Here is an 11970-nt window from a genome sequence, read left to right on the forward strand (position 1 = left end):
TTCTTATCCTTGCTCTTGTTGTTGCGATGTATTATATTAATTGATTTGCATATATTGACCCAACTTTGCATCCCTGAAAGGAATCCTGTTTGATTGTGGTGTATTATTTTTTGGATGAATTGTTGAAGTCAACTGACCAAAATTTTGTGGAGAAGTTTTGCATCAATGTTCTTCAAAGAAATGTGTTTAAACTTCTCTTTTTTGATGAGTCCCTGCCTGGTTTTGGGATGAGGGTTTTAATATCCTCATTGAATAAGTTCTGTAGTGAACTTTCGCTTTCAATTTCATTGAAGAGTTGGAGTAGTATTGGTGTGAGCTCTGCGTTGAAGGCCTTGTAGAATTCTGATGTAAATCTGTCTGGTCTTGGGATTTTTTTTAGATAGGGATTCTCTTATTGCTGTTTCTATCTTAATGCTTGATATTGGCCTGTTAAAATGGTTTAAATCATCTCGGTTTAGTTTCAACAGCATGTCGATATTTGCTATGAAAAGGTCCATTTTTGCCAAGTTCTCAAACTTATTAGCATAGTTTTGAGAAGTATAACCTTATAATGTTCTGAATCTTGGTTGTTTCTCTAGTGATGTTTCCATTCTCATCTCTGAGTTTATTTATTTGGGTGATTTTTCTTCTTTTTCTGGTAAGATTTGTTAAGGGTCTTACAATTTTGTTAATGTTTTAGAAGAACCAACTCTTTGTTTTGTTGATTCTTTCTATTTTTTTGGAATCTAATTCATTTAATTCTGATTTAATTTTAATTATTTCTTTCCATCTACTGGATTGGTGTTTATCTTGCTGCTCTTTTTCAAGGAGGTTCAGATGGCTCATTAAATTGTTGGTTTCATATATCTCCAACTTGCCCCTGAGTACTGACTTTTCTGTGTACCAGAGGAGCTGGTAATTTGTCTGCTGGTTTTTGTTGAATATCATGAACATTTGAATTTCCTTTCTAATCTCTTACATGACTTACTCGTGATTCAACACTATGTTGTTCAGCATCCATGTGTTACAGGACTTTCTTTGGTGGCTTTTGGCGTTGAATTGTAATTTTATTTCCTGTGGTCTGAAAGAATGCAAGGTATAACTTCAATGTTTATGAATTTATGCTTTTGTTTTGTGACCCAAAATGTGGTCAGTTTTTGAAAATGTGGCATATGCTGCTGAGACAAAGTTGTATTCTGATATTGCTGTGTGAAATATTCGTTAGATGTCTGTTAAATCTAGTTGATCCTTGGAGCTGTTTAGGCCTGAAGTTTATTGTTTTTGCCGAGTAGATCTATCTAGTGTGGATAGTGGTGTGTTAAAGTCACCAACAATTAATGTCTGTGGATCTACGTGAGCTTTGAAGGAAAGTAGTGTTTCTTAGATAAATTTGCGTGCTCCATTGATTGGCAAATAGATATTTAGAATTGTAATATTTTCCTGAAGGAGCAATCCATTAATTAGTATGTAGTGACCTTCTTTTTCTCTTCTCACTAATTTTAATTTGAAGCCTATTTTATCTGATATTAGGATTGCAACTCCCACCTGTTTATGGGGGTCATTTGCTTGGTAGATTTTGTTCCAGTCTTGCACTTTCAAAATGTGTTTGTTTTTATTGGCAAGTTGTGACTCCTGAAGGCAGCAGATGGAAGGATTTTGTTTTTTAATCCAACTAGACAATCTACGTCTCTTAATTGGAGAGTTAAATCCGGTAATGTTGAGAGATAGTACTGAGAGGTATTTTTTTATTGTGGAAATGCAGTACAGGTGGTTTACAATTACATGGACAAGATAATGAGTACATTTCTTATCAAGCATTATTGCCTCCTCCTTTGTTTCTGCATCCCATCACTTCCCAGACTCACCTTACCCAATCCACTCCCCCCCACCAAAATTGTAAAGTTCAATTTTCAACATAACGACTTGTATATTTCATTGTCGCAATAGTTCCACCTGTATTCCTATTTAAACAATTTGTTTTTTCTCTAACCCTATTCAAATTATACCAACTATAATACAGTGAAAACTGGAGTTGTTTTTTGTTATGTAGAAAAACGAACATTACAACTTTGGCCAGGGAATGGGGGAGGGAGGGAGTGGGGATGAGTGTGGGGGGGAGGTGAAAGGGATGTGAAGAGGAAACAAAGGAGGAGGCAACAATGCTTGAAAAGAAATATATTCACTACCTTGCTCATGTAATCATAACCCCTTTGTAGAGTATTTTCACAATAAAAATCTTCACTTATTATAATTCAAATACCAAGCAAGAGTAATTTTATATAATCATTACAAGTATCATTTTATCACTATCATAAAACAGAATAAAAGAGCAGTCCCAATTATTACCTACCTATCATTATGCTTAATTTCTAATCATTACCTAAATATCTTAAACAATCTAAATAGTCATGTCTTTAACATAGACATAAATATTCTATAATTTTACCTAAACATTTCCAGGGTCATACATTCATGATTCTAAGAAATGTGCACAGCAGTTAAAAAATGCTTTTGTGAAATTAATGTGAGACATGTTGTTGTTGTTGTTGTTTGCAAGTCCTGGGCATTGTCCCTAAGCATTTTTGTGCTCAAGGCCAGCACTGCACAACCTGAATCACAGGGCTAATTTCTGTTTTTGAATGGTTAATTGGAGAATAAGAAACTCAACTGTAGTTTTCTGTTTGGGCTGGATGTGAAAACAATTGTTAGATTTCAGCCCCCAGAGGAGCTAGATTTACAGGCGTGAGTTACTGGCACTTGGTTTGATGATTTTTTAATTTTAATTATGTTTTAAGGTGTTTGTTTCACTATAATGCACATAATTCTATAGATAAATTTATATATATATGACGACAAATTCCCTCTAAAAATGTATGACTTTCTACACATAACATTTATACACACACACATATAGATGTTTCTGAATATATATACTTCCTCTAAAACTTTTATGCTACTATTTTTTTACCCTTTTCATTTCAAAGATATAGTCTATTTTTCCAAAAGTTTCCTAGAGTAAAATGACTAAAGTTTCAATAGAAAGTCGAACATATTATTTTTAAGGTAATTTTAGATATACACATGATATAGTAGTAATATTTATAGTATATTAATTGAAAAATTCTGTTCAAACCCTTAAATATTTGTTTGTAATGGCAGGAAGAGGGGAAGTTAATTCACACTGGTTAGAAATGTGCAATGCTTCTAAAATCTGTTCAATAATTTGTTATAATCACATAATCAAGCTACCTGTTATGATTTAGTTTTTTTTGTTTCTTATTTATTCAAAAATTTAACACGGATGCATGCACAGTGGTAATAATAAAATTATTAATAAAATACAAATAATACAAAATCATAGGCACATACCAGATTTTCAATAATTAGCACTTAAGATCCTAATAATAATTTTGTTGAAGATGATGATAAGAATGACTTTGATAATGGCAATGTTATAATTGAAAAGGAATACATTTTAGACATCTTTGAATTTAGATTTCCCACATTGAATACATAATAATAAACAGTGTTGGATTACATACAATAAGGAAGCAGTAGGGAGGTTGTCAAAAGACTTCACATAGAACTCCCCTATGACCCAGCAATCCCACATTTGGGCATTTACCCAAATGTTTACAAACAAGACCACACTAAAGCTACCAGCACAACTATGTTTTTTGAAGCATTATTTACCATAGCTAAGATATGGAACCAACCCCGATGCCCCTCAGTAGATGAATGGATCAAGAAAATGTGGTATATATACACAATGGAATTCTATGCCTCCATCAGAAAGAATGACATTTCCCCATTTGTTAGGAAATGGAAAGGTTTGGAAAAAATTATATTAAGTGAAGTAAGCCAGGCCCAAAGAAGCATAGGTCCCATGGTTTCCCTTATTTGCAATATCTAGTATAGGTATGAGTCAAGCGGAAAAGGTCAGATAATGTGATGTCAGGAAAATGAACCCTTAGATGTGTACTTTAATGTTTTTTTTTTCTTTCATGCATGAGGTTCTAATGCATTTATAAGATTATCTCTTTGTTGCTTTGTATATCCCTCCCCCACATTATAACCACTGCTTTCACTATATTTGATGTCAGTATAACTTGTGGAGGAGATGGGGAAAAACCAGTTGTTTAAGGATACAGGTGGACCTGTTGCAACAATGAGAAGTACAAGTTTTCATGTCCAAAACTACCTTTACAATGTCGGTGCAGGGGGGGGGAAGAGAAGGATTGGGATTGGGGGGAGGGGGGAGGCTGGGAAGGGATGTGAACAGTAAACAAAGGAGGAGGCTGCAATGCTTGGTAAGAAATGTATGCATTATCCTGCCCACGTAATTGTAACTCCTCTGTACAGTATGTTCACAAATAAAACAAAATAAAATTAAAAAAAAAGAATAACAATAGGAGAGTTTCAATATCAAGAAATAACAATCACATAATCATGTGAGACAGTAAATCCCTAATGTTATTCTTGTAGTCTCTCTAATGTATATTCACTTTTCTTGGTGGTATTGTTTTCTTATAAATAAAATTGTTTATTTTCACGTTTATTATCCCACATAGATAAAATATAATAAGCTGACTGCTTTGTTATCAAATGATCTTGTTTGTTCTAGCCTTGGGAACTTAGGAGAAAGCCTTTCACCACCCACATAGCCAGTGGCTTAGTTATATATCCCTAGAAGGTAACAACACATGCCACAAGCATGCTTCACTCATTAGGCAGAAATCCTTGGTCAGTTTTAGTTTCTATCCAGTTCACTGAAGAAAATCTATGTATAAATTTATGAAGCACACTTGGCAGCACATAAAGCAATAAGAAAATTCTGATGGACTAAGATTAGTTTTCAACCTAGTGTGATTAGTTCAAGTAACTTCTCATATACATACTATTCAATAACCAATGTTTTTCAGAGATATGTTGAGTATGTTCTTCAATACAAATGTAGACACATGACCTACTTTACATAATATCAATTACATATCTGTGGTTGCCTTAAAAGGACACAGCCCTTAGAGCGAGGAGGTAAAATTTATTTTTATTTCTGCATGAAGCAATTTGTGACTTCATACCAACAAACTGAATTTGACTCTTTCCTTATTTGTAAGCTAAGGTGGAAAATGTAAGGACTCTTCACTTTTCTTTTTTCTTCCTCTAGGAGTAAGCAAAGTATTCTTCAATATTTCTGGTAGATTACATCCATTTATAGATGAGAAATGTAAGGCCAACAGTCAATTTAGTGAGTAAATAATGATACTAGAATTTGTGTCTGAGCTCTTCCCTCTGCACACTTAACAAGGAACAGTAATTTGTTGATGGAGAGGACCAATATGAAAACACTATGTGGAAAAAATATACTTTGTAAAAAGTTGTTTAAGACTAGGTGACCAGTGATGAGTACATGAAACAGACTTGTGTCAGGGGCATAAAAAGGAGTACATAGAAATCATATTAGTGCTGGGCACCAGTGGCTCATGCCTGTAATCCTATCTACTCCGGAGGCTGAGATCTGAGGATCATGGTTCAAAGCCAGCCTGGGCAGGGCTCAATCTCAGGTCCCGGGATGGACCTAACCCTCTATTGGCTCACAGAATGTTGTACTCACCATGACCCATTCATCACTTTGGTTTGCTAGGCCTTGAGTTAAAATCCCAGAACTGTCAAAAGATGAATACTGATGTGAGAAGCCAAGTGATCTTCCTCTTTTCCTGTGCTGTGAGAGTCCTGCTTCTCAACTAGGAATGGAACATTCTATATAGGCAAATCTATAGCCATGAGAACAGGTTGACATCCATGTCAGCACAGTTATACCTGGCACCATACTCAGTAAAGTACACAATACCTCCATGAATTAGACACAAATTAAAGAGAAGTGCACTGAACACAAGATGCTGTCTACACATGTATATCAATAGAGGTCCTATGTTTAAATTATGAATTTATGATCATCCTGGCCCTCCCTGGTGCTCAATGTCAGGTCCTGGAAATGGTCTAGCTCCTCAGTTGATCACATTCCAGTGTCCTCACCTTGACCCTTTCACCAATTCGGCCTGCTAGGTCCTGAGTTCAAATCGTAACACTGTCAAAACATGAATCCTGATGTGAGCAGTACATCAGTTCACCTCCTTTCCAGTCCTGTGAATGTCCTGGGTCTCATCTAGGATGGACAAGGCATATGCTACTCTATAGACATATGAATATGTTGTCATGCATGTCAGCACATTTATATCTATCATCACACTCAATAAAATACCAAATTCATCTCTGACTTAGACACACAACAAAATAAATAACTAAACTGAAAGCATGATGCATTCCACACATGTATGTAAATAGAGATCCTATGTGTAAAATAGGTAGGCATATGATTTTTGTCAGTGTTGGGCTTTAATTCAGGCACTGGGATCAGGCCTGAACATGTAGTCTTCAAGGAAGGTGATGTTCCCCTTCTTCCACAGTGCAACAGAGTTACCCAGACCTGAGTTTTAATCCCAGCTCTGGCAGTAAAATGGGGAGTATTCGGACTAGGGTGCTTCCTTCATAATTTTTTTTAACAGAGTCAGAGGTTGAACTCAAGTTGTGGCAACTCTGATCAGTTCCGAACATCTTAGGCTGCAACCTCTGGACCTACAACCCATCATCGGATCCTAGGACCCCAGGGCTTGCAGGAACAAAAAAAATAGCCGCGAAGGGAAAAGAAAAGTTGCAGGAAGTTCCACCTGGCACTTTTATGTTCATTTTCCTTTGCATGGTGATCATGCTGGGTCCGAACTCAGCGGCCTGCAGAGTGAAGGTGACCTGGAGTGGCTGAAGGTCTGCTGGCTCTCGCGGAAGCCCAAGGGCATCGGGGTATCGGAGACCTCAAGGTCGAATCCGAGTCAGTCCCCCTCCATTGAGGGAATGGCAGGAGATCCTGAGATACTCTTTTCCAGCACTTGGAAGGGTCGTGGAATTTGATCAATCTCATCTGTGAATGAGTACTTTTTGCAGGATGCACCTAGGAAATGATAAGCAAGACTCATTGTGTATAGATTATTTTCAATGAAGAGTTGATGAAGCTTGACCATAATCATCACAGTCATGAAATGGAGGCATCGGGGAAGATCCAAGAATCGGTAGTCATGGGGTATATTGGATTCCATCACAGGTCGCCATCTCTCCTAATGTATGCAAATATGCAGACTACCTTCAGCTTATGAAGGGATGAGTATTGTGCTCTCCCTCTGCCACTCCTGGGGCTCAATCTCAGGTCCTGGGAACAGCTTAGTTACTTTTTAGCTCTCAGCATGGTATCCTCACCTTGACCCTTTCTCCTGTTGTGTTTGCTAAGCTCTAAGTTCCAACCACAACAGTGCCAAAAGCGGAATGCAGATGTGAAAATCCAATACATCCACTTGTTTTCCTGCCCTGTGAAAATTCTGGGTCTCAGCTAGGATGCAGAAGGCTTAAGCAATGTTACAGACATGGGAATTAGTTCTCATCCCTGCCAGCACAGTTATATCTCTCATCATAATCAATAAAATACAAAATGCATCCCTGACTAAGATACACAATAAAAAGAATAACTACAGTGAACACATGATGCATTCCAGACATGTATTTAAATAAAGATCATATGTTTGAAATAGGTGGGTATATGAATTTTGCCAATGCGGGGGCTTCAATTCAGGCCCTGGGAGCAGACCTGACCTTGTAGTCTTCAAGGATGGTGATCTTCCCCTTCACCCACAGTGCTATAGTGTTACCCAGATCTGAGTTGGAATCCTAGCTGTGGCAGAAAAAATGGCAGTGCATGGGAGAGCTGAAGATGTCGGCTTCTGTGGTCAATGATCACAGAATGAGACTGAAATATTCTCTGAACAGCTGCATGATGTGAACCTTCTGCTCAAGGAAAAGGCCAGAATCTTTGATTACCTGGAGCAAGTAAACTCAAAATTATAGGAGGAGCTGGAAGTGCTCTGGACAACAGGAAGAAAGGAATCTGCAAGTTCCAACAAGCACTGGTGGGCATGAGGTACTGAAGAGACTTCTGGACAACTTGAGCTGACTGGTGAGCACAGTGAATCTAGAGAGAGACATCTTCACAGAAGACCTGAGCATTGAGAGGTCCACGTGGAAGGAGGAGGCCCGGCTGCTGACCCAGTGGATGAACGAACTGACAGAGGAGAAGGAGCAAAAGGGAGAGGGGCGAGGCAGGTGTTTGGCCTAGAGAACAGGCTGGAGGAACTATGGCCCATCTCAGGTCGAGTGACAGTTGCAGGCCCATGCCTACTGCACGCACATGGAGTTGAAAAACCAGGAGGAATAACTTCACATCCAGGTCCAGGAAAACCAGAGGCTCCGTCTCCAGAACCCGGAGCAGCAGTAGCAATGGTGGAGACTGGAGGAGAAGGCCAAGGATTGGCAGGAGATCCCTGAAACCCTATGATGCGCACATATGTGTGACGGACAGCTGGAGGAGCAGCTGGCCCTGCTGAGGGATGCTCTCCACAGGGTGAGCGGTGAGAAGGAGGAGCTTGGGAGCATCCTGGACACAGAGCAGCAGGTGAAGAAACACCTGCGGGAACAGCTGGTCCACACAGAGGAGAAGATAGAGGAATGGAAAGAAGTGGCTGAGATAGAAAGAAAGCCAAGCATCTCAGGACCAGCAGGAACAGTCTCTGGCCCAGCTGCAGGAGCTCAGAGCCACCTGTGAACAGCACAGCATCTCCAATTAGCGGCTGAGCTCCAAGAAGGAGGCCCTGCAGCAGCACCTAGAGAGGCAGACCCAACACCTGTAGCAGCTGAAGCAAGTGCACGGCCCGACCAACTGGGGAGACTAGGTGGTGCCACCAAAGTGGCAGGACACTCTCAAGTGCTTGAAAGCAATCAGACCACAGGAAGAGGGGCGGCAGGCCCAGCTGAGCTTCCTGGCTTTCCCTGGGGAAAGGGAAGTCAAAAACCCTGGAGAAGCAAAAGTTGAGGAGTCGACTCCCCCCATACACATGAACATTGCAGAGGATGGAGACATTCCCCAAATTGATAGGGATGTGGATTTGTGAGCACTCTTAGTGGCTGAAATCCACAGGGGGAAACTCCTGTAGTGGGAGTGGCAGGCCTGCTGTGGGCAACCGGTTCACCTGGCAGCTCAAGTGCCAGAGAAAGCTTGAGCCACAGGCCCTCCATCCCATGAGCTGGCACCACAGCCTGTGTGGGGATGGGAAGAGGGACACCTGGGTGTCCGAGAAGAAAATATACTTTGTCCACGACCTACCTGATGAGATGGACTTCCATAGTCCAGCGGGTGATCCTCAACATAGATACAGCCAGCTCGGCACACATTGCACTGTTGAGGAGTCCCTCGTGGCATGTAAAGAGCAGATGTTCATTCTGGCTGAGCTGTGTCAGAAGAAACCTGAGCGTGTGTACCAACTGTCCTAGGAGAAGATGGAGAAGAGGAGAGAGCTGCAGGACCCGCTGTCACTCCTCACAGGGGAAGACATGGACAACGGGCTCCAGATGCCAGCACAGGCTGAGCCTCCTGTCGCTGCCGCCGCTTTGGATGCCTCCATGCTCCAGGGCGGGCGAAATGAGGGGGGAGCAGAAAAGTTTTGAAGAATTACCACTTCAACACAGTGTGGAAACTGCAAGAGGAGAGATCGAGGTTCCCAACCCCATAGAGGACTCCCCCACAAAGCACATCCTGCCGCGGCTGCCCCACATCTAGAGACACCCACAGCTCATGGGCTCAGGTGAGGAGCACTCCCTCCCTTTCTTCTGTAGAGTGATGCAGATGATGACTATGTGACATGACTCTTCAAGGCCTCAGCAGCCAACATATGTAGGTGGCCAAGTGGCCTTCTCTCAGGCCTACATCTGCTGGGTCATGGTAATGGTAAACTGCGGTTTGGGTAGGGCAAAGGCTTCTGGGAGGTGGCCCAAATTCAAGGGGCATCTAGTGGCCTATTGGTGGCCAGGGAAGAGGGCTATGTTACGCTTATCACAAAGAATAAATTGTTTTCAAAGGAAAAACAAGCCTCCAATAAAGAAGGCTGTGTGCTGAGTTATCCCAATGGGTGCAATATGCTGCATCCTTGAGAAGAGAAGAATGAGGAGAGTGCTGTCTGCCGAGTCCTGTAGACTGTTTGCTCTGTACTGATTTTCAAATGGTGCTGTGTGCTGAGTTCTTCCACAAGGTGTTATGTGCAGAGTCCTTCAAAACTATGCTATATGCTGAATTTTTAAAAGGGTGCTGGACACTGAGTGTTTTACACAGGGTGCTACATACTCAGCCCTTCAAAGTGTGGTGTGTATGGAGTCTTAACACAGGATGCTATTTGCTGAGTCCTGGGAAAGAGTGCTACGTGCTGAGTTTTTCAAAGCGTGCCATGCACTGAGTCCTATACACTGCGTGCTATGGACTCCCTCATTCAAAGGGTGCTGTGTGCTGAATCATCCCAAAGGCTACTATATGCTAAGTCCTTCAAAGGGCACATTGTGCTGAGTCTATTACTCAGGGTACTTTGTGCTGTTTTTTGAAGTATGCTGTGTGCTGAGTCTTCTCAAAGGATGCTATGTTCTGAGTCCTTGAGTCTGAGTATCTCTCAGTATCTCAGTCTCTCAGGCTCTCTCTCTTTCTTTCTCTCTCTCTCTCTCTCTCTCACTCAGTCACTGTGCACGTTCTTGATATGTGGAGTGGAAAGGCTTGGAGGAGTGTCTCCTCTAGTAGTGGAGCTGAGGGGAGATTCGATCCCCTGAGCAAGTGCTAGGGTTGGTGGGGAGTGATGAGCTGAGGTGAGGCGAATGAAATGGAAGGTAGAGTGTCAGATACAGAAGACAGAATACACCAACTGGACCAAAAAGTGACAGATATGGAAAAATCACTCAAATTAAACCAAAGGAAAATTCAAGACCAAGCAGATAATGCCAAGAAATTTAACCTTCGTATAATTGGAGTGGAAGAAGGTGAGGAATTCCAGAGCAAGGGAATGCAACACCTATTGAACAAGATAAAAAAATTATACACTATGAACAGGTAGGCTTCATCCCAGAGACTCATGGATGGTTTAACATACATAAGTCAATAAATGTAATCCAACACATCGACAGAGCCAAGGTGAAGAATCACATGATTATCGCCACAGATGCAGAAAAGGCCTTTGATAAAATTCAACATTCATTCATGCTAAAAGCTCTGGAGAAAATAGGAATAGAAGGAACATTTCTAAAAACAATAAAAGCCATTTATGACAGACCAATAGCCAATATTATACTTAATGGGGAAAAGCTACAACCAATTCTCCTAAAATCAGGAACAGGGCAAGGATGCCCACTCTCTCCACTCCTCTTCAATATAGTCCTGGAACCCTTAGCCAGGTTAATAAGGCAAGAAATAGACATTAAAGGGATCCGCATAGGGAAAGAAGAAGTTAAACTACCACTTTTTGTAGACGACATACTATACCGTCACGATCCAAAAAACTCCCTCCACAAACTCTTAGAAATCATTAATCACTTCGGCAAAATAGCAGGATACAAAATAAACCCACAAAAATCAGTGGCCTTCCTGTATACTGACAATGTACAAGAAGAGAGGGAAATAAAGGGAGCATCCCCATTCACAATAACCTCCCAAAAAATAAAATATTTAGGAATTAACCTAACCAAAGGTGTAAAAGAACTATTTAATGAAAACTATAAAAAGTTAAAGAAAGAAATTTCAGAAGACACTAGGAAATTTAAAGACCTCCCATGCTCTTGGATAGGCTGACTTAATATAGTAAAGATGGTAATACTTCCAAAACTAATATACAAATTCAATGCAATTCCTATTAAAATCCCAATGACATACATCACTGAAATACAGAAAACAGTCCAAAAATTCATATGGAACAACAAAAGACCTAGACTAGCCAAAACAATTCTAGGGGATAAAGACAATATGGGAGGGCTATCCATGCCGAACTTCAAACTCTACTACAGAGCTATAATAACAAAGACAGC

This window comes from Dipodomys merriami, unplaced genomic scaffold, assembly GCF_024711535.1.
Source record: "Dipodomys merriami isolate MVZ:Mamm:240054 unplaced genomic scaffold, mDipMer1.0.p SCAF_288, whole genome shotgun sequence".
Classification (NCBI taxonomy): Eukaryota; Metazoa; Chordata; class Mammalia; order Rodentia; family Heteromyidae; genus Dipodomys; species Dipodomys merriami.